The 25,015-nt window shown below is 37.9% G+C and overlaps 1 protein-coding gene across 1 annotated transcript in view; it reads left to right on the forward strand.

The window, feature by feature from the left end:
* MARCHF1 (membrane associated ring-CH-type finger 1) overlaps positions 1-25,015 on the forward strand; it is an 853,606-nt gene that overhangs the window by 521,877 nt on the left and 306,714 nt on the right. The window lies entirely within an intron of this gene.

Genomic DNA, 25,015 nt, shown 5'->3' on the forward strand with positions numbered 1-25,015 from the left:
GGAGATAGCATAATGGTTATGCAAACAGACTCTCATGCCTGAGGCTCCAAAGTCCCAGGTTCAGTCCCCCACACCAGCTTAAGCCAGAGCTGAGCAGTGTTCCAGTGTTTCTCTCTGTTCCTCTCTCCCTCTGCATCTCTCTCTCTCAAAATAAATAAATAAATAAATAAAATATATTTTTAAAGTTAAAAAATAATAAATAAATAAATGTTCTATTGTATTAAAATTCTGCCTTGAGTATAAATTTAATCATATAACAATAAATATAAATGTGTGTTTATTAAGAAACTGAATTCAACAATTGGTAATTCCCTGAGTCGTCTCAGCCTCATCTTCTACTTCTGGTTTACCAGGCTAAAGGAAATTATCTCTCTGCCTACAGCAAATTAACTAGAATCCCCCCCCCCCAGTATAACCTCATGTAGAGACCAAATAAGAAGTGAACAGAGGGAGTTTTGAGTATATTAAATTTCTTATTAATCCTACTGACTGTTTTTGACAGGCTCACCTTTATTTCTTTTAGTTTCAAGTAGGCCAGATTATTGTTCAATGACCTGTCCAAATTCTGAAAACAAATAATGTCAGACTAGATAGCATGTTAGATCTCCTTTTCTTCTTCCTTGAGATTATATTTGATCATTGATAAGTTATTTCAATTGAAATTAAAAACCCTGAAATACTGCCAAAGGGAATAGTGATTAGAGCTAGATTTTTAGTAGTGCAACTATAAAATACAAACGAGTGAAGTGAAATACAATATATTATGCTTTGAATTTTATAAGAGCTTTGAATTTTATAAGAAAACCAAATTAAAAATATATATCAATGGTTGTTATGGAAACAGATTGAACTGAAGAATACAAAGAGGAGACCAGTGCTTTAAATATCACATCATAAAAAACTGCATTTTCTGCACACCTTAAAATAGAATGCTAACTTGAATTGTATAGCTACTGAACAGTGTCAAATCATGATTATTCATAATAGTAATAATTGATCTGAAAATGTTCCTCGAATAAAGAGGTCTTTATTTTAAGGAGTAAAGCATGACATCATTCGTGGCTGGTTTTTATTAAAATGTCCTATGTCTTTCTCTTTCATTTAGATATAAAAATTAAATTGTGGGGGGTCGGGCGGTGGCGCAGTGGCTTAACCGCATGTGGCGCAAAGCGCAGGGACCAGCTTAAGGATCCAGGTTGCAGCCCCTGCCTCCCCACCTGCAGGGGACTCGCTTCACAGGCAGTGAAGCAGTTCTGCAGGTGTCTATCTTTCTCTCCCCCTCTTTGTCTTCCTCTCCTCTCTCCATTTCTCTCTGTCCTATCCAACAACGAAAGACATCAACAATGGCAATAATAATAACACAACCAGGCTACAACAACAAGGGCAACAAAAGGGGGAAAAAAATGGCCTCCAGGAGCGGTGAATTCATGGTGCAGGCACTGAGCCCAGCAATAACCCTGGAGGAAAAAAAAAATTAAATTATGAACCCCTCACATTTCTAACTCTTAGTAGTTGTTTAATTTTACTATCTTTAGAGTTTTTAGAACACATTCCTTTTTAAACACACAATTTCCTAAGGATCGGTGAGCGCACAGTACTCATACATGCCTATAGACTTGAAATTCTTTTTTTTCCCCTCACAATTCAGAGATGACAAAGATATCTTCTTTATCCTTGCTTTTGTGAGAATGTTGCTATGCTTTATAGAATGGGCAGAGGCAGGACAAATTAAGTTGATATTTATTGAGTCAACTTGTTTTTGCCTTAGAGTAAAAAATGTGCCTGACAAGTGGAATAGGTCAGAGTAGACTTGAAGAATTCAAAGATAATTTTCTCTGCAGACTTCTAATTTAGAAAGCAATTAAGGTAAACAGAGTCCTTGGGTAAATTTGTACCCCAAGATATAGGAAATAATAATATAATAATACAATATTTGGAGGAAATTGGTTCTCTCTGCTGACATGTTACCCTCTGTCTCATTCTTGAGGTAAATGAGTACTTTTTACTGTCTGCCCTTTCTTTTGGTCACTATTTCTAAATTTATTTATTCTAATAAACTTTTTGTAACCTGTAAAAATAATACATGATTTGATGCCTACTATAAGCTGAAGAGTGCATTGCCAAACATTATAGTAACTCTGGAAGTAGGCTTTTTGCTGTTCCCATTATGTGGAAAAGCTAAAGTTGAGAAAGATTAGAAAAGTTACTAAGTGTGAATCCAGAATCCTGAATGTTTCTAAAGCTACATGCTCCCTCATAGAGAATATTTTATTTATATAAAATTTAATAGGTTCATGGTAACATGAAGATTTTTAACCTGACACAGCTAGTCTACAAATTCACAATTATGGTTACTTCCCTGACTAAAAATTAAACTGTTTTCTACCCAGGGTTGTACATTCTTTAGTTGTAGTGCTGAACATTATCATGACACAAAGTTGGGGAAGTTAATCACAAATGCAACAAGCAAGTTAATGTATCTTCATGCAGAACTATTTGTTCACCTGTTTTAGAAAGCATCTCATTTATTTCTCTTCTCTCTATTGTAAGTAGTTTATATTCCAAATACTATACCATACACGAATGTACAGTATAAAATACAAATACTACATATTGCTCAAAATTAATAATCATAGGAAGAAAATGTGAATAAGCCAAAAGTAAAATGGGAAGTAAATAAATGGTATTAGAAAACACCCTTTTATGGCTATCTAACCCAGCTATAAGGGTTTAGGTGTTCCCTAGGACCACTAACAGTGACTCTAAGAAGAGGATAGTTGTAAAGAGAGAAGCAGAGGGACCATTCTATGAATGTATAAACCATTTATCATCTGAAATTATATTTCTGTATTCTGCTTACCTTTTTGATGTTATGAGTAAGTATAACGATATTCAGGAACTGTGTTAGAGTTGTACACTTAAAATAATATACTACTGTATTTTTTATTGACAGTGGGGGGAGAGAGAGAGTTAGCCAGCTTCAGTATTTGATGTGTTTATATGTAGGCTGGAGAAGTACTTGTAATAATGTTGTAGTCTCATGAAGGTAAGTTTCTTTGTGAAAACAATGAACCTCCACAGTGATGGTGAAGAGGAGCCATGCAGTAAAACATATTATTTGGAAGGAAGCAGGTAACTGTTTTTGTATTGAATATTTGCTCTCCGGGTTTAGTACACAGTGGGAAAGTCATATAATACAATACGGGGGATATTGCCTCATAGTGATAACAACCAGTGATCACAAAAAAATAGAACAGCGACAAAAGAATTCTAATTTTTTTGTTTTGTTTAAGAAAGGAGACATTGACAAAACCATAGAATAAGAGGGGTACAATTCCGCACAATTCCCATAACCTGATCTCCACATCCCACCCCCTCCCCTGATAGCCTTCCCATTCTCTGTCTCTCTGGGAGCATGGACCCAAGGTCGTTGTGGGTTGCAGAGGGTGGAAGGTCTGGCTTCTGTAATTGCTTCCCCGCTGAACATGGGCGTTGACTGGTTGATCCATACTCCCAGTCTGCCTCTATCTTTCCCTAGTAGGGTGGGGCTCTGAGGAGGTGGAGCTCCAGTACACATTGATGGGGTCATCTGTCCAGGGAAGTCTGGTCAGCATCTTGCTGGCATCCGGAACCTGGTGGCTGAAAAGAGAGTTAACATACAAAGCCAAACAAATTGTTGAACAATCATGGATATAAAGACTGGAATAGTGCAATGAAGTGTTGGGGGTATTCCCTGCATGCTATTGTGTACTTCTGCTTTCAGGTATATATTTTCCCCCTAGTTTATGTGCACGGGTGAACCTGTGCTCTATCTCAGGGGACCTGGACTATATCTAGATTTGGGGACTTTATTGGGGAGTGGAACACCTGGAATGGAATTAGAGAATACTATGAAAGGAAAGGTCTCACTCGAGTGATGAAGCTGAAGGGTTGTCATTCCACACCTGAAGTCTCTGGTCACAGTCTGAAGTGAAGCATGCTGGGGTGACACTCGTTGCGTTGATTAGGTTGTGATCCGCGGATGCAATATTGTTTTATTTGAATTGAGAGCAGCATGCAGAAAAGTGGGCCCCACCCTAAAGTTCCAGGACTGGGGCAAATATAGGCTCTATAGTGGAAATGTGAGGTTCCTGTTGTCTTAGGGTTCAAGAAGACAATGGCTAGTTATTGTTATCGTCACATTATTTGGTGATAGGGTTAACTTTGGAAAGTCCCTTTGCTAGGGTTTGGGGTATAATACCCAGCATCTTGTATATAGCTGTGCTACCAGTTGCTTCTGTTCTCCCTGGTCTAGGCTTTTGGGAGAGACAACATATCAAAGACAGCCTATGTATTAAAAAGACTCAGTCTGTGTTTTAAGAAGTTCTAGACATATCATCAGTTTTTTCGCCTCTCATATTAATTAAATAGTGGTTTGTATGTTTACACTTTAATAGGATTGTACATAAACAGCACCCCCACCACCAAAAGACTGTGTGCCACCCTCCCCTTCACCACAGGGTTTTTACATTGGTGCCCTGCTCTCCATTTAATCAGATCCTGTGTTTAGTTTCCCTTTCTGTTCTTCTTTCTCAACTTCTGTTGATGAGTGGGGACATCCCATACTCTGACCCAGTAATTCCTCTCCTGGGGATATACCTCAATGATTCCATAATGCCCAACCAAAAAGATGTGTGTACATCTATGTTCATAGCAGCACAATTCATAATAGCTAACACGTGGAAGGAGCCCAGGTGCCCAACAGCAGATGAGTGGCTGAGAAAGCTGTGGTACATATACACAATGGAATACTATGCAGCTATTAAGAACAATGAGCCCACCTAATCTGACCCATCTTGGACAGAACTAGAAGGAATTATGTTTAGTGAGCTAAGTCAGAAAGATAAAGATAAGAATTCTAATTTATTATTTGGATTCACTTTTAAATCTGAACTTGCTGCCCGTTTTGTTGATAATTGTGTGTGTGTGTATGTGCGTGCGTGTGTGTGTGTGTGTGTGTGTGTGTGTGTGTGTATTCTCCAATTACCCTCTAATATTCACCATTTCACAGATAGGGAAATATGGGTGTTGGCTAAACTTTTTGCCTGAAGAGTCATCAAGATAGGAAGTAATTCAATTTATTAAATTTATATGTAAATAGTAATCTCTTCTTACATTCATATTTATACCTACTAAGCATTTAAGTGAAAATAGAATATAGTTTTAAATATTTTTAAGAAATTACATTAGAGATGAAAAGCATACCTGTTCAATTTATATTTAGCATGTTTGCCAGGCTGATTATCCTCATGGGTATTAGTAATTACCACTCCTATGTCTGGAGGGAGGGCTAGAGAGATTAATAAGTCATCTTCTGTAGTCATAATTTATTTTAATTATTTATCACATCTTCCTGAAAAAAGTCTGCTCAACTCATGAAGAAAATTCCTTAGTTTAAAGGCCAAAAGCAACTGTTTAGTTGATGACCTGTTAAATTATTTCTGTATCACCATAGTAATTACCAACTGTAATTATTAGATGAAATAATCCATGAGTTCAGCTTTGTGAGTCCACATTAGGAAACCATTGACTCAAATGCAGATATGGGAACTTAAGACACCTGGTTTCTATGTTTCTGATGCAGCCTACAGGAATAAAATTTAATTTAACGATCCAGTAGTTCCTTAAAGATAATAAATGAAATAGCTTTCACACTGCAGTTACCAACTTATCAACTGTCACAGACACATTGTCACACCAACCAAATTTTATTACATATATTGTGGAGAGACTTCAAAGATGAATTGGTTGTCTTGTTTTCATGGGTTTAGTAATTTCACCTATGGAGATTAAACAAAGCAGGACTATTCAGTGGGAATAACATAGTTGGTATTGTTATTGACTCCTACTGTGTCTGAATAAACTTAAAAATTAGTGCACTTGTGTGTATTGTGTTTTATCAGAGTCCAAGGCCATCCTATTCTTCTATGTTCTGCAATCCAAGGCCATCCTATTCTTCTGTATTCTGCAGTATCTTATAACTACACTCCACTGCCATTTGCTTGCATTAATTCTTGCATACATTTAGTGGAAGACCTTTAAAAAGCACTTTCTTTAACTTAGTCTCTATGCAATGTGCTTGATGATGTTTGAATTACTGTAATACATTAATTTTGCAGCAAAAAAGTAAATACAGAGCAGAGATTAAAAATAAGTATGCTTATTTATTTTTATTTATTTAAGAAAGGAGTCATTAACAAAACCATAGAATAAGAGGGGTACAATTCCACACAATTCCCATAACCCGATCTCCACCTCCCACCCCCTCCCCTGATAGCCTTCCCATTCTCTATCTCTCTGGGAGTATGGATCCAGGGTCATTGTGGGTTGCAGAGGGTGGAAGGTCTGGCTTCTGTAATTGCTTCCCCGCTGAACATGGGCGTTGACTGGTCAATTCCACTATAGAGCCTCTAAGTATGCTTTCTAATTCTTATTTAAAAGGGACCAAGAGATGTTCTCTTACAAAATTAAAAGTGTCTTAAATCACCTTTTACTTTGAATGCTTGCCTTTTTACTAAAATGTCTACTTTACTCTCAGGTTAATGCTTTTTTTTTTCTGGCCCCTGAACGGTTGTTTTTTTTTTTTTAATTTTATTTATTTATTTTTTAAATAATTTATTTCTTTATTGGGGAATTAATGCTTTACATTCAACAGTAAATACAATAGTTTGTACATGCATAACATTCCCCAGATTCCCATTTAACAATACAACCCCCACTATGTCATTCATCATCTTTCATGGACCTGTATTCTCCCCAACCACCCACCCACCCCAGAGTCTTTTACTTTGGTGTAATACTCCAATTCCATTTCAGGTTCAACTTGTGTTTTCTTTTCTAATCTTGATTTTCAACTTCGGCCTGAGAGTGAGATCATCCCATATTCATCCTTCTGTTTCTGACTTATTTCACTCAACATGATTTTTTCAAGGTCCATCCAAGATCAGCTGAAAACGGTGAAGTCACCATTTTTTACAGCTGAGTAGTATTCCGTTGTGTATATATAGCACAGCTTGCTCAGCCACTCATCTGTTGTTGGACACCTGGGTTGCTTCCAGGCTTTGGCTATTACAAATTGTGCTGCCAAGAACATATGTGTACACAGATCTTTTTGGATGGATGTGTTGGGTTCCTTAGGATATATCCCCAGGAGGGGAATTGCAGGGTCATAGGGTAGGTCCATTTCTAGCCTTCTGAGAGTTCTCCAGACTGTTCTCCACAGAGGTTGGACCAATTGACATTCCCACCAGCAGTGCAGGAGGGTTCCTTTGACCCCACCCCCTCTCCAGCATTTGCTGCTGTTACCTTTTCTGATGTATGACATTCTCACAGGAGTGAAGTGATATCTCATTGTTGTCTTGATTTGCATTTCTCTGACAATCAGAGACTTGGAGCATTTTTTCATGTGTTTCTCGGCCTTTTGGATCTCTTCTGTGGTGAATATTCTGTGCAAGTCTTCCCCCCATTTTTGGATGAGGTTATTTGTTGTCTTGTTGTTGAGTCTGGCAAGCTCTTTATATATGTTGGTTATTAAACTCTTATCTGATGTATGGCATGTAAAGATCTTCTCCCATTCTGTGAGGGGTCTCTTGGTTTGGGTAGTGGTTTCTTTTGCTGTGAAGAAGCTTTTTAATTTGATGTAGTCCCATAGGTTTATACTTGCCTTAGTCTTCCTTGTAATTGGATTCGTTTCATTGAAGATGTCTCTAAAATTTATGTGGAAAAAAGTTCTGCCAATATTTTCCTCTAAGTATCTGATAGTTTGTGGTCTAACATCCAAGTCCTTGATCCACTTGGAATTTACTTTTGTATTTGGTGAAATACAGTGATTCAGTTTCATTCTTCTGCATGTTTCAACCCATTGTTTCCAACACCATTTGTTGAAGAGACTCTGCTTTCCCCATGTAATAGTCTGGGCCCCTTTGTCAAAGATTAGAATGTCCATACATGTGGGGCCTCATTTCTGGGCTCTCAATTCTATTCCACTGGTCAGTGTGTCTGTTCATGTTCCAGTACCAAGAAGTTTTGATGATAATGGCCCTATAATACAGTTTGAGATCTGGGAGTGTGATGCCTCCGGTTCTGTTCTTTTTTCTCAAGATTGTTTTGGAAATTCTAGGTCTTTTCTGGTTCCAGATAAACATTTGTAGCATTTTTTCTATTCTCCTAAAAACTGTGCTTGGGATCTTGATGGGGATAGCATTAAATTTGTAGATGGCTCTGGGTAATATATTCATTTTGATGATGTTAATCCTTCCAACCCATGAACATGGAATATCTTTCCACTTCTTTGTGTCTTTTTCAATTTCTTTGAGTAGTGACTCATAATTTTCAGTATACAAGTCTTTCACTTATGAAGTGGACCCCCTGCAGGTGGGGATCTGGGGCTAGAATACAGGTCCTTTAGTTCATTAATATGTGTGCTTATATGGGGCACCACTGCCTGGCCCCTGGAAGCTTTTTATCAATTAACTACCATTCAATAGTCCTCACTCCATACTGCTAGACCAGGACAACTAATGTACTAATATAATTTGTTTCTGTAGATTTATCTGTTCTCAATATCTCGCGCAAATGGAAATGTACAACATATGGTCTTTAGGACTGAATTCTCTCACCATAATATTTTTGAGGGTCCTCCATGTTATAGCATGTATCAGTGCTCCTTTCCTTTTTTATTGTCACATACATAGTATTTCCTGGTATTACTGTACCACATTTTGTAATCCACAGTTCACACATGAGGTTATTTCTACTTCTTGGTTTTATGTTATGAGTGTCCATAGATAAGCATTCCTATATAAACAGTTTAAATTTCTTGATAATTACAAATAAACTAATTGGTCATATGCTCAATTACTCAACATTTAACAATTTAGAAAAATGCCAAGCTATTTTCTGTAATGAATAGTGTATCTTTCTGTTATATATAAATTTATTTATTGTTGAATAGAGACAGAGAGAAATTATGAAAGGAGGTGGAGTTAGAGAGGGATAGAGTCAGAGAGACACCTGCAGACCTGCTTCATGAAGCTTTCCCTCTGCAAGTGAGGACAGTATATCTTTATTTAAATTCAATGTTAGGATTACTTTCGCTGTAGTTTTGGTTGGATTTTACATAACATAGATTGTTTATTATACCTTCATCATTATGCATACATTCTATAGCTAGTTTATAGCTCTTATTTTCAAATCGTGTTCTATTAATTTTAAGTTGAATGAATTTAATTTTGGTGTTCAGGTCAACTATACTATTTTTCCATGTGTTCCAGTTGTGTCTTTGACCTTAATTTGAACCATATCTCTTGCTCTTCTTACATATATGCTGATGGCAAGGTAAAGTTCAGACTGTTCAATGATTCAAACACATCTAATAGTACTAAATCAAGAACTCAAACCTTTCAGTTTCCAACCCTACTCAAATTGTTATTCATGAATTTTTTAATTCTGAATCCACCATTGACTAGTGATGTGTCTCTATGTTACGTAGCTTTCCTGTGATTGGAAGTATATAGTTATCTTATATTTGTATTCATAACCTTTTAATACCTCTAAATGCACTCTTATCTCTCCTGTAGCTTGTGCAGAGCAAGTATTAAACCCGTATTTGAATGGTTAGCTTAACTAGCTTGCCAAAAATTCAGTCTCCTCAAATATGAGTTTTCCAGGGCACTTACTTCACATGAGTTCATAAACAATTCTCTTGAATTTTTATCTTTAATAAGGTCCCTATATGCTAGTGGTTACTCTGTATTACTACTTTGAGAGATAATTTCTTTTTTATGAGAATTAGTGTTTCTGCCACTTTGTTAGCTCTGGCCAAAGGGCCCCTTTCATTCTTTGTATTTGTCTAGTATAACCCAGAGTGAAGCTTTGTTCTCTAGAGCAAAGGGACCAAGTTATGTTTTATATTAAACCTGGCACTGGAAAAATAGCTCACTTGGATACTGTGTTTCTGTGCTTTGTGAGCAACCGCAGTTAAATCGTGGTCCTCACCATATTAAAAGAAGCTGTGCTCTGTTTCACTCCATTTCTCTGCTTCTTTATATAAAATTAAAAAACAAATAATAATGCATGAAATTCAGAGCTTAGAGTAAGTTTTCACCAAAAGATAAATTAGAGCTCTTCTTTGGGTATGAATCTGAAAATGGGTTACTATGTGGCCACTTCCTTACAATCGGATCGGAATTATGAAGAGGATTGTATGCTAATCCCTGGCAATAGAAGGAGAAAGAAATATTTCACACAATCTTTCTTAAGAGCACGATCAGATCCCCTTCCCTAGTAAAGTCCAAAGGAAACTATGTCAAGTTAAACAGAATTTATAGAGCTTATTTTTATCTTTTAAGGAACAGATTATATACATAGATCCATTTTCATTCATTGGTAGGGAAACTGATGCTGATAGCACACACCGATTTTCCCTAGCTATTAAATAAGAACAAAATTGCATTTTCTCATTCTGGTGACTATATAAACACATTGTTATAAACTGAATTTGGAGTCTTCCAGTTTGAAATTGCTTATTCATCTGTTTAGAAAGATTCATTACTTTTTTTTTTTTTTAGATAGAGACAAGGAGGCCTGGTGGTAGAGAGAATGAAAGAGACCATAGTAGTACCAAAGATTCCTGCAATACATTGGGCCTGGGCTTGAACCTGGGCTGTGCACATGGCAAAGCAGTACTTTCTCCAAGTGTGCTGTTATATGAATCCTTCATTAAGATTTTAAAAATTCAGTGGCCAAGTGGTGCACACATGCTACAATGTGCAAGGACCTGGGTTCGAGCACCTAGTCCCCACCTGCAGGGGAAAGCCTTGCAAGTGGTGAAGCAATCTACCTTACTCCCTCTCTATCTACCCTACCCTTTTAATTTCTAGCTGTTTTATCCAATAAATAAAGACAATTAAAAATAAAAGCATTTTTAAAAAGAAAATAATTTTAAAATTCAGGAGATAGCCTTAACTGTGTCTATACAGTTGTTAAAAATAATAGCAAGAATGATTTTAACTAATACTTTTAATCCTGGATTTCATTTGCTGTAAGTAAATTAATGTAATAATTAACTACCATCCAAAAAAGCTGCATTGACCTACATGTATAGCCAAGGACGAAGTGCAACTATAAAAATGATTGACATAGAAACCAAGAAGTAAAAAGTATTTTATTTACTTATTTATTTATTTTGCTACCTATGATATCACTGGGATTCAGTGCCCTTTCAGCTCCCTTGTTCCCAGCAACTATGTCTTTTCATTTGAGATGGATATAGTGTGACCAATAAGGAAAGATAATTGCAGCACTGCTTCACAGCTCACAAAGCTTCCCTCCTGCAGGTGGGGACTGTGGACTTAAACTCAGGTTCTCACACATGGTAATAAAGTGGGTTACATAGGGTAGGTTGCCACCCAGCTTCATATAGGTATATATATATATATATCATTCATACAACTTAATAGGAATCAAGAAAACACAATAAATTTGTGTTCTATTTTAGTTATTCATATCAGAAAATATTTGAAAGAATAAAAATCAGTCTCTGTGATTTCCCATTTGCTAAAGCTCTTTGTCAAATTTTTACAATTTTTTACCTGCTACTATTTGCCCAAGTCACAATTCTGATATACATAACACATAAGGTGGTTGTTGTTGTTGTTTTCAGATGCATTTATTTCTCTTTTTTTATCATTATGCTACCCCAGTCTGCTCTAGATTCAATTCTCTCGTGCACTCATAAGCTTTCTCAAAACCTAATTCTTTTTTTTTCCTGATTTTTTTTTTATTGGGGAATTAATGTTTTACATTCAACAGTAAGTAAAGTAGTTTGTACATGTATAACATTCCCCAGTTTCCCATATAACAATACAACCCCCACTAGGTCCTCTGTCATCCTTCTTGGACCTGTATTCTCCCCACCCACCCACCCCAGAGTCTTTTACTTTAGTGCGATACGCCAATTACATTTAAGGTTCTACTTGTGTTTTCTTTCTGATCTTGTTTTTCAACTTCTGCCTGAGAGTGAGAGAATCCCATATTCATCCTTCTGTTTCTGACTTATTTCACTCAACATGATTTTTTCAAGGTCCATCCAAGATCGGCTGAAAACGATGAAGTCACCATTTTTTACAGCTGAGTAGTATTCCATTGTGTATATATACCACAACTTGCTCAGCCACTCATCTGTTGTTGGACACCTGGGTTGCTTCCAGGTTTTGGCTATTACAAATTGTGCTGCCAAGAACATATGTGTACACAGAACTTTTTGGATGGATGTGTTGAGTTCTTTAGGATATATCCCCAGGAGAGGAATTGCAGGATCATAGGGTAGATCCATTTCTAGGCTTCTGAGAGTTCTCCAGACTGTTCTCCACAGAGGTTGGACCAATTGACATTCCTACCAGCAGTGTAGGAGGGTTCCTTTGACCCCACCCCCTCTCCAGCATTTGCTGCTGTTACCTTTTCTGATGTATGACATTCTCACAGGAGTGAAGTGATATCTCATTGTTGTCTTGATTTGCATTTCTCTGACAATCAGAGACTTGGAGCATTTTTTCATGTGTTTCTCAGCCGTTTGGATCTCTTCTGTGGTGAATATTTGTCCAAGTCCTCCCCCATTTTTGGATGGGGTTATTTGTTGTCTTGTTGTTGAGTTTGGCAAGCTCTTTATATATGTTGGTTATTAAACTCTTGTCTGATGTATGGCATGTAAAGATCTTCTCCCATTCTGTGAGGGGTCTCTTGGTTTGGGTAGTGGTTTCTTTTGCTGTGAAGAAGCTTTTTAATTTGATGTAGTCCCATAGGTTTATACTTGTCTTAGTCTTCTTTGTAATTGGATTCGTTTCATTGAAGATGTCTCTAAAATTTATGGGGAAAAGAGTTCTGCCAATATTTTCTTCTAAGTATCTGATAGTTTGTGGTCTAACATCCAAGTCCTTGATCCACTTGGAATTTACTTTTGTATTTGGTGAAATACAGTGATTCAGTTTCATTCTTCTGCATGTTTCAACCCATTGTTTCCAACACCATTTGTTGAAGAGACTCTGCTTTCCCCATTTAGTAGTCTGAGCCCCTTTGTCAAAGATTAGATGTCCGTAGGTGTGGGGGCTCACTTCTGGGCTCTCAATTCTATTCCACTGGTCAGTGTGTCTATTCATGTTCCAGTACCAAGCAGTTTTGATGACAACGGCCCTATAATACAATTTGAGATCTGGGAGTGTGATGCCTCCGGTTCTGTTCTTTTTTCTCAAGATTGTTTTGGCAATTCTAGGTCTTTTCTGGTTCCAGATAAACATTTGTAGAATTTGTTCTATTCTCCCAAAAACTGTGCTTGGGATCTTGATGGGGATAGCATTAAATTTGTAGATGGCTCTGGGTAGTATATTCATTTTGATGATGTTAATTCTTCCAACCCATGAACATGGAATATCTTTCCACTTCTTTGTGTCTTTTTCAATTTCTTTGAGTAGTGACTCATAATTTTCAGTATACAAGTCTTTCACGTCTTTGGTTAGGTTTACTCCTAGATATTTTATTGTTTTTGTTGCTATAGTAAAAGGAATTGATTTCTGGATTTCAATTTCTTCTAACTTAGTGTTTGCATAGAGGAATGCCACTGACTTTTGAATGTTAATTTTGTAGCCTGACACCTTCCTGTATTTCTTGATGATTTCCAAAAGCTTCTTGCTGGATTCCTTAGGTTTTTCTGTGTATACTATCATGTCATCTGCAAAATAGTTTGACTTCTTCTCTTCCAATCTGTATCCCTTTAATTCCTTGCTCCTGCCTGATTGCTATGGCAAGAACTTCCAACACTATGTTGAATAGTAATGGTGATAGCAGGCAGCCCTGTCTAGTACCTGATCTTAGTGGAAATGCTTCCAGTTTTTCACCATTGAGTATGATGTTGGCTGTAGGTTTGTTATATAAAGACTCCACTATTTTCAGGAATTTTCCATCTATTCCCATTTTTTGTAGCGTTTTGATCATAAAGGGATGTTGTATTTTGTCAAAGGCTTTCTCTGCATCTATTGATATGATCAGGTGGTTTTTGGTTTTGCTTTTGTTAATATGATGGATCACATTGATTGATTTACGTATATTAAACCAACCTTGCATGCCTGGGATAAACCCCACTTGGTCATGATGAACAATCTTTTTAATATACTGCTGTATCCGGTTGGCTAGAATTTTGTTCAGTATTTTAGCATCTATGTTCATCAGAGATATTGGTCTATAGTTTTCTTTTTTGGTTGTGTCCCTGTCTGCTTTTGGTATCAGAGTGATGTTAGCTTCATAGAAGCTGGCAGGAAGTATTCCAGTGTCTTCAATCTTCTGGAAAACTTTTAAAAGTAGAGGTATTAGTTCTTCTTTGAAGGTTTTGTAGAATTCATTTGTAAAACCATCTGGTCCAGGACTTTTATTTTTGGGGAGGTTTTTAATAACTGTTTCAATTTCATTGGCTGTGATGGGCCTGTTGATGTTATCCACTTCCTCTTTACTTAGTTTTGAAAGTTGGTAGGTATCTAGGAAATCATCCATTTCTTCCAGGTTTTCTAGCTTGGTGGCATATAGTTATTCATAGAAGCCTCGCATGATATTTTGAATTTCTGTCGTGTCTGTTGTTATATCTCCTCTTTCATTTACTATCATAAAGATTCAAGAAGCCCAGAGGGTCCCAAACAGAATTAACCCAGACCTAAAGACACCAAGACACATCATATTTAGAATGGAAGGGAATAAGGATAAAGAAAGGATCCTAAATGCTGCAAGAGAAAAACAGTCACCTACAGAGGAAAACCCTTAAGATTAGCAGCAGAGTTCTCCACACAAACACTACAGGCCAGAAGAGAATGGCAAGATATCTGTCGAGTGCTCAATGAGAAAGGCTTTCAACCAAGAATACTATATCCTGCTAGACTGTCATTCAGACTAGATGGAGGCATCAAAACCTTCTCAGACAAGCAATAGTTGAAGGAATCAACTATCACCAAGCCTGCCCTGAAAGAAGTTCTGAAAAATCTTCTATAAACAATCAGACCATCATAAATAGGACATATATCAGAACAGTCTAAAACTCTACAAAAATGGCGTTAAAATATCTTCAATCTTTGATATCAATAAATGTCAATGGCTTGAATTCACCGATTAAAAGACACAGAGTAGCAAGATGGATCAGAAAATACAACCCAACAATATGTTGTCTACAGGAAACCCACCTAACTCAACAAGACAAACACAGACTTAAGTGAAAGTATGGAAAACTATCATACAAGCCAATAGCCCTCACAAAAGGGCAGGAACAGCTATTCTCATATCTGACACAATAGACTTTAAAATAGATAAGATTAAAAAAGATAGGAATGGACACTACTTAATGCTCAGAGGATCAGTCAATCAAGAGGACTTAAAAAATATTAACATCTATGCACCCAATGAGAAGCCATCAAAATACATCAAACGTCTACTGAAAGAGCTACAGCAATATATTAACAGCAACACAGTCATAGTAGGGGACTTCAACACCCCACTCTCTCAACTTGACAGATCATCCAGGCAGAAAATCAATAAAGACATAAGGGAGCTAAATGAAGAGATAGATAAACTAGAACTATTGGACATTTTCAGAGTCATTCATCCCAAGAAGCTAGAATACACATTTTACTCAAATCCACATGGGTTATTCTCAAGGATAGACCATATGTTAGGCCACAAAGACAGCATCAGCCAATTCAAGAGCACTGAAATCATCCAAAGCATCTTCTGAGACCACAGTGGAATTAAACTAACACTTAACAATCAACAAAGGATTAGTAATAGTCCCAAAATGTGGAAGCTCAACAGTACACTACTTAACAACCTCTGGGTCAAAGAGGAAATCAAGGAAGAAATCAAAATGTTTCTAGAGTTCAATGAAAATGAAGACACAAGCTATCAAAATATTTGGGACACAGCTAAGGCAGTACTGAGAGGGAAGTTCATAGCTATACAAGCACACATTAGGAAACAAGAAAAAGCACAAATAAACAGCCTGATTGCACATCTTAAAGACCTAGAAGAATAACAACAAAGGAACCCTAAAGCAACCAGAAGGACAGAAATCACTAAAGTTAGGGAAGAAATCAATAACATCGAGAATAAGAAAACCATAAAAAAGATCAACGAAAGTAAATAAAGATGCATTTATTTCTGTTTCACACGTGAATATAGCACAGGCACTTATTTATAAGTACAATGTCTTGTTTTGTTTTGCTCTTTAGAAAAAAATGCTGTCTCTTTTTCTTGGAAAACAAAGAAACAGAGCACAAAAGCATATTGCAGTTTTTTTCTGATATAACAAGACAATGTGTAAAGTGGCTCGTGCCCGTTGTCTTTTGTTTGTTAGAATGCCTGAAAAATGAAGACAGGGTTCCCCTTGCTTTACGCATGTGAACATGTGAACATGTACCTAATGTTGAAATTGGGTTCTTATCACATCAAGAAAGTTGACTGAGGTGACACAAATGTGCACAATAAACTGATAAACATTCTTTCTTGGTAATTATCACCTTTATTAAAATCTTTCTTGAAATCATTATTAAAATTATCTGGAGGGCCAGGCGATAGTGCTGTGGGTTAAGCACACGTGGCTCAAAGCGCAAAGACTGGTATAAGGATCCGAGTTTGAACCCCCGGCTCCCCACCTACAAGGAAGTTGCTTCACAAGAGGTGATGCATGTCTGCAGGTGTCTATCTTTCTCTCTCCATCTCTGTCTTCCCTTCCTCTTTCAATTTCTCTCTGTCCTATCCAACAACAATGACAGCAATGACAATAATAATAATAACAGCAACAACGATAAACCACAAGGGCAACAAAAATGGGAAAAAATGGCCTCCAGGAGCAGTGGATTCATAGTGCAGGCACCGAGCTCCAGAAGTAACCCTGGAGGCAATAATAATAATCATAATCATCATAATAATAAAATAAAATTATGCCTACTATATTCAGACATCTTTCTAAATAAAATAACACAACCTACTCTACATTGTTCTCTTTTCATAGACCAGAGCACATAGTCTAAGGTCAAAACAATAGATGACATTTTGTATTTTTGCTTTATTTGACACCAGGCTTGTCTCTGAGTCTAGGTGCTGGCACCAGGACTTCTGTCAGCTGGCCTTCTTTTTTTTTTTCTCCCATTTTAAGTGCCTTACTTTCTAATAAAATTAGAGAAATATAGATGGAGAGAGAGATAACCAGCATATTTTCACCTGAAGCCTTCCCCCTGGGAGGTGAGAGCTATGAGTCTGAACCTGGAACCTCGAGCATGGTAAGGTGTACACTCTGCCAGCATCTGGATCAAGTTTTACAGATGGAGACAGTTAAATTTGATTTTTCAACTTTAGGAATTTTTTACTAGACCTTTGTACACTTGTCAGATGACTTATAATAAGTCATAAAAAACAACTTAAGATTTAATCACATTAACTCATTTTATACTCAAGATAATTTTATATATTATAGAGGAAAATTATACTCAAGACAATTATATATATATATAGAGAGAGAGAGGAAAATTATTATTATCTTTTCAAAACATAAATAAAATCCAGTGTTCTAAAGTTCTTGATATCTCAGCATTGTTTAAACACGAGCTCGCAGTCTGTTATGTGTTTTATAAATGGGGACCTAGTAGGCAAGCTCTGTATTTACTATCATGACTCAAGCTCTACAAGACAAAATAATTGTCTCATAACACTGCAGAAAACAAGGCCATGGAAATACTGACTGCCAGTTGACAAATTTCTCTGGAGCATTTTCTGTTATCTTGTAATGTCTTCAAGGATTAATTTTTCTGATTTACTTTCCCCTAAAACTCTTTAATTGGACAATTTGTCTTTCTGTTTATGATTTCTTGAAATTATATTTAGTATATAGCTTGCCATTATTATTATTATTATTATTACTTTTGTGCTTACTGGAGCTCAGTGCCCGCATAACTATACTGTATCCCATAGCCATTTTTTTTCTCTAGATAGAGGGTGAAAAAAAGGGGTGGGGAGTGTAAGATACAGAGGGAAGAGAAATAATGCAGCACTGTTCCACTACCATGAGCCTTCCCCCACCCCCACCCCCACCCCACAGGTGTTCCCATGTGGTGGCTGGACCTCAGTCCCAGGTCCTTGCACAAGGTAACCTGTGCATTTGACTGTGTGAATCAGCTGCCAGCCCTTTGACTTTATTTTTTTTAATTGACTCTAGTCTGATAATTCCTTAGAGTGTTGTGGTGGGGAAAATAATATGATTTGAATGGTAAGAGTTTAGTTGAGAGCTGTCTGATCCAAGTATCAGTCAGGATGATAAGTTTTAGAATTCACTCTTGAAAGTAAAATAAGAAGGGAGTTCCTTCATTGCAAAAACTGAGGAGATTTTTAGCTGAGCTTCTTGAAGAAACATCCACAGAATGCATTCGATGACCCAAATACAAGGTACTAAACCTGAAATCACTGCTAAGACCATTCATGGAACAGGCTCCCCACTTCTGCTGGCATGAGTATTCCTAGCATCTCCTACACTAGATAATGGATGATCTGCTGATCCTGCTGCTGGCTGTTGGGGAACCATTCCCTTTCTACAACCTTGACTTAAAACAGCATCTGATGGCTAAACACCAGGAAGACATCTGCATTTTGACTTTCTGAAGTATCAGGGCAGAATGTAATTGTCAGATCTATTTCGTATCAAAAACCCTAGCAGACAGGCTGGTGAAATAGCTCACTTGGATAGGGTCCGCTTTGCCATGTGTTCAACTCAGGTTTGAGTCTGCTTCCAACTCCCCACTGCATTGAAGGAGGCTTTGGTGCTGTTGTCTCTTTCATTCTCTCACTTTCTCTCTCTTTATATATGTCTCTCTGTCTCTATACAATTTTTTTTTTCTTATTGAGGGGGGTTAATGCTTTACAGACAGTCATCATCACATGCAGATAATTTTACTATGTTTCAAGCCCCTGCAGTCTTTTTCCACCCTTCCCCTACTCCCCCCAGTGCTCCTTGCTTTGAGGCAACATACCATGCCCGGTTCATGTTTCACTTTGTTTTCTCCTTCCCTGTTCCTAATTACTAGGTTCCTCATAAAGAGATGGGTTAAGTAAATGAAGACACCTTACAGAAGTAAAGATCCAGAGAGTCAACAGATTCGTGGAAAGTGCTCAAAGTCATTGATTTTCAGAAAAATGCAAATAAAATGAGATGCCACTTTACACCTATTCTTCTTCTAGCGTTTGCCCTTCTTCCGTAGCCAGTCAACAGCGTCAGGTTGAGCCTGATGTAAAGTTTCAAGACCTCCTTTGAATCTGGAGAGGTGGCAGTCGTTGACTATGTGGGTCATAGTCTGTCTGGAGCCACAGGGGCAGTTCGGGTCGTCTCTGGCTCCCCAGCGATGGAACATAGCGGCGCACCGGCCATGGCCTGTTCGATAGCGATTGAGGAGGGCCCAATCATAACGTGCTAGGTCAAAGCCGGGTTGACGCTTGCAGGGGTCTGTGATGAGGTGTTTGTTCTTTACCTCAGCTGACTGCCAACTCTGTTTCCAAGAGTCTGGAACAGAGAAGTTCAGTGTAGGCGTAGGGGACCAGATTGGGTGACGAGACGTCAAGCGTTGGACAGGGTGGGCGAAGATATCCTGTATATTGGCAGGTCCGGTCGAGCGTAGACGTGGGAAATGAACTTAGATGATGCCGCATCCCGACGAATATCTGGCGGGGCAATGTTGCTAAGAACTGGCAGCCATGGAACCGGGGTGGAACGGATGGTTCCAGAAATTATCCTCATGGAGGAATATAATTTGGAATCGACCAAGTGGACATGGGGGCTACGGAACCATACTGGGGCACAGTATTCTGCAGTGGAATAGCATAATGCCAGAGATGATGATCATAGTGTGGAAGCGCTCCTGCTCCATGAGGAGCTGGCCAGTCTTGCAATGATGTTATTCCTCACGCCCACCTTTGCTGCAGTTTTTATGAGATGTTCGTGAAATGACAGAGTGCGATCTAGAGTAACGCCAAGATAGACTGGCTGGGCTTCATGCCGGATTCTCGTATCGCCAAGCTGCACATTACACCTATGAGAATGTCAAATACTAGACAAGACAGTCATAACAAATGTTGGAGAAGATGTGGAGAAAAAGGGACACATCTGCATTGCTGGAGGGTGTGTAAATTGGTACAACCTTTGTGGAAGGTAGTCTGGATATTTCTCAGAACACTAGATCTGTCATGTGACCCAGTTAATTTCTCTCCTGGGTATTTATCCAAAGGAAACAGAAACATCTATCAGAAAGATCTATGTATAAAAACATTTAAAAATACTAGCTACAAAGGATAATTGGAAAAATAGTCCTTAGCTTTCTTTTTCTTTATTTTTATTAGAAAAATTATTACTTTTATTTATTAATTTAATTTTTTTAATATTTATTGTATTTTATTTATTCCCTTTTGTTGCCCTTGTTGTTTTATTGTTGTAGTTATTATTGTTGTTGTTGTTGTTGGATAGGACAGAGAGAAATGGAGAGAGGAGGGGAAGACAGAGAGGAGGAGAGAAAGATAGACACCTGCAGACCTGTTTCACTGCCTGTGAAGCGACTTCCCTGCAGGTGGGGAGCCGGGGTTCGAACTGGGATCCTTATGCCGGTCCTTGTGCTTTGCGCCACCTGCGCTTAACCCATTGTGCTACAGCCCAACTCCCTTTATTTATTAATTGAATAGAGACAGCCAGGAATCAAGAGGGAAGGAAGTGATAGTGAGGGAGACAAAAAGACATCTGCAACATTGCTTCATCACTAACAGAGCTTTCCCCTTATAGCTGGGAACCAGGGGTTCAGACCCAGGTCTTTGTATATTGTAACATGTGTGTTCAACTAGGTGTGCCACAGCCGGTCCCAATAGTTGTTAGCTTTCTAAGTGTGAGAAGAGGGAGGTGTGGAAATTGGGTAAACCAATCCAAAGTGCTAAGTATCTTTCCTTATGTGGCTTTGTGCTAATCCTCTGAGAGTCAGACTTCTATACTTATATTCTGGACAATATTCTATAATTTTACTGATAAAGACACACACATACAGACAGACAGAAAAATAACACATGGAGACGGGAATCAAAATATAAAACTCAGCCCATAAAACATTTGAGGAAGCTTTGGTACTGCGGTATCTCCCCCTCTTTTTGTTTCTATCTGAAAATAGTCAGCTCAGAGTGGTGAGGTCCCAGTGATAACAAAATAAGAAAAGAAGGAGATGACGTGTTTCTTGCTAATATGTGTGTACCTATGTTAGCTTAAAGACAACATTTGATCTGGTATGTGCTGATCTTCCAAATAATAAAGCAGATAAAAACTTGAGGTTGAATATGAAATTAATCACATTCTTGTAATACAGTTTGAATTAAACGTTTGAATTCTTTAGTGAAATTATTTACATTTTGAAATTACTCACAGTATCTTGACATTTCAGTGGCATTCAGGCTGGACAACATGTTTTACTCACTGAAAAATAATACTGGCCTGTCCAGATATAATCAGTCTGCTATTTGAAAAATTAGGAAATCAGCTATGACCATATAATTAACCTGCCTGCCTGAAAAGGTCAGAGGGTTATCATCTCTGTGCAGAGAGGTCTCTATTGTTTATCTAATTAATTTACATATAGTTACAGCGGTTTCCATTTCCCTCAGAACAGACTTACAAGGAAAAAAAAATTAAAACTTGTATGTATTTGTTTGACCAAAAGTAGTGCTGGAAGAAGCAGCTCTTACAAAGGAATGGTTAGCAGGGCATCAGATAGTGGCTCAGATGGGAGAATCCACATTACTAGGTGCAAGGACCCAGGGTTAACCCCCTGGATTAAGCCTTCGGGGGGTGGGGAGGGTGAGCTCATGCAGGATGAAACTCTGCAGCTGATATCTCTCTTCTCTCTCTTCAAATATTTATATATTTATTTATTATTGGATAGAGACAGGGAGAAATTGAGAGGGCAGGGGGATAGAGAGGAAGAGAGACAGAGAGATACCTGGAGCCCTGCTTCACCACTCGTGAAGTTTCCCCCCTGCAGATGGGGACCAGGGACTTGGACCTGGGTCCTTATGCACTGTAATGTGTGTGCTTACCCAGGTGCACCATCGCCCGGCGTCTCACTATCTCTCTGTCTCTCTCTGTCTCTCTCTCTTCTACTCTCTGTCTTTCATCCATTATCAAAATAAAATGGAAGCCGGGGATTTGGGTGTCTTCCGGGTAATAATCATAGTGGCATAGAAAAAAAAAAGTTTGACTTAGTGTATATGTGATCACATTTATTTATTTATTTATTTATTTGCTTGCTTGCTTGAAAAAGATAAGAGAAAATTGAGAGGGAAGAGAGAAAGGGAGAAAGACACCTATAGCACTGCTTCACCACTCAATACTTCCTCTCTTCATGTGTGGACTGTGAGCTTGAACCTTGGTCCTTGTACATGGTAATAGTCTTTTGAAGTACAAGTAGCTCTGCACTCTCTGTCTAAAATCTCTGTGGACTATTTTTCTCATTTTTGTCTAAAGAGAAATGCATGCTGTACATGATAAATTTATCTTTAAAAAATATCCAGAGCTTACAGTGCTTGTTTTATGACCCAATTTCTTCTAAAATATAAGAATCACATGGATAGCAAATTCAGGGCTCAGGAAGAAATTTAAATGATGTTTATAGCCCACAGTGAGTTGCTTCACCATCCACTTTTTTTTTCTTTTTAGTTACTTTTTTTAGGCTATATAAGTATTAAAAATAACTATTTTCTTATTTTAAAATGAATAATCCTTATTTCTCTCTTGATGTCACTTGACTTGCTTTACAAAATAACTCCAGCATATCAATGAATGTATTTAACCTCATTTTTCCTTACAATATTCAGTTTAATCCCTTTAGCTGTGCCTCCATTGAGCTGAATTATATAGACGCCATATTTGTATAAGTAAAATAATCAGTCAATGAATTTTCATAATGCTTGCTTTTTTTTCTTTTTTCTTTTTAATGCAGTGTAGGGAATGAACTAAGGCTTTTAGCCATATACAATAACACTGAGCAGCTTTGGGGTCCCTATTTTCATTTTATTTTGAGAAGGAGATAGAAAAGCAGAAGATAGGGAGTCAGGTGGTTAAGCCCCAGCTCCCCACCTGCAGGGGAGTCGCTTCACAGACAGTGATTCAGGTCTGCAGGTGTCTGTCTTTCTCTCCCATTCTCTGTCTTCCCCTCCTCTCTCCATTTCTCTCTGTTCTATCTAACAACAACGACATCAATAACAACAACGATAATAACTACAACAGCAAGGGTAACAAAAGGGAAAATAAGTAAATACAAAAAAATTGACAAAAAGAAAAGCAGAAATAGTAACACTATCAACAAAAGAAGCAAAGACATAGGAAAAGCAAGGACAAAGTGGATAGGGTTATATGAACAATGCTGGTGAACCAAGGCCAAATGCTAGATTAGAACTTAAAATCCCAGTCTTTGCCTCGCCTTGGTTGGAACCTGAAGGGAAATCATTGGCTGGGGTGAGTCAGAAGAGAGGGAGAAATGGTTGACCACCCACTTTGGTTAAACTCAGGACTCAGAATCAGAAAGAGAGAACGCAGGGTGAAACTTGGACTGGGGTTAGGGGGGAGGTACTGCACCAAAGCAAGGAGCTTTGGGGGAAGGAATGAAAGAGAGGGAAAGAGTTGGAATGCTAGGTTGGGGGTGAGAGTAAATACAGAAGCCATGATACAGAGCGAATGGAGCCCATGTTGTAGACAATTGTGCTGTAAACCATTAACCTCCTAATAAAATAGAAAAAAGAAAAAAGACAACACCCCAACACTGTGTCACCCTCCATGAAGCTCCCATGGTGTTCCCAGGTAGTGTCATCACTCACGCATGACTTCATGGTAAGGCCTGTGTTTTACTGAGTGAGCTGGCTCTCAAATCACTATGTTTTGCTAAAAATGAAGAAAGGAAGGATAATATAAAAGGTCAGCATTGGTAAGAGCACCACATGAGTATAAAGACTCAGCAATGTCTCCATCCTCATTTTCCTCATCCAGTATCACTCATGATATTTCTCTAAAGTTAAGAGAATCCAGTATCTTGGTCAGAACATGAAGGTATAATGTTGAGTGAGACAAGCCAGAAAGAGAAAGATCAGAACTGAATGATGTCACTTAAAGGTAGAACTTAAGAATAAAGGACAGTAAGGGAGGGCATAAAGTGAAACTTGGATTGGATGTGATATATGGCACCAAAACAAAGGACTCTGGGGAAGGAGGGAATTGGACAGGGTGAAGGGACATTGGGGTCCTGGTGTGTCTTTTAGACACTTACAAAGGGGAGATGAAGGGATGTGTCTATCTGTGTATGTGTCTGTGTGTAAACCATTAACCCTCCAATAACAAAAGATAAAGCAAAGGTTTTTAGTAAGATGGATAATCAGTATCATCGTGTGTGTGTGTGTGTGTGTGTGTGTGTGTGTGTGTGTGTGTGTGTGTGTGTGTGTGTGTGTGTGTGAAAGAGAGAGAGAGACAGAGAGAGTGAGAAACTGTGCTCAATGTGTTCATAGGATCATGCTTCTACATACTTAATGTAGGTAGAATACCCTGTGCTTTATTATTAGAGCCACTGAATCAACATTGGTGCCATGCATTCTCTGAGCTCACTTATACCCAAGTCTGACTTCAGTTTAATTTTGTGCTTGTTTTAACAATATCAGTTTAAAAGTCTGCAGTGAAGAAAAAAGAAAGGTCTTATTTTCATTGGCAGTGTGCCTAATTGCATGCTTTGTTTGATTTCAATTTTGTAAAAGTGCAAAATAAGATTCAATTAATGCAAAATGCACAAAGAATTAATAGTGTTTTCTCTAACTTATAAAGCACCCATGGAGTCTATCCAGGATTAACTTCATCGACACTAGCTAGAGGAAATTGGAGTTTTTCTATTAAGGCAGC

The sequence above is a fragment of the Erinaceus europaeus genome, chromosome 19 (assembly GCF_950295315.1).
Source record: "Erinaceus europaeus chromosome 19, mEriEur2.1, whole genome shotgun sequence".
In the NCBI taxonomy this organism is placed as follows: domain Eukaryota; kingdom Metazoa; phylum Chordata; class Mammalia; order Eulipotyphla; family Erinaceidae; genus Erinaceus; species Erinaceus europaeus.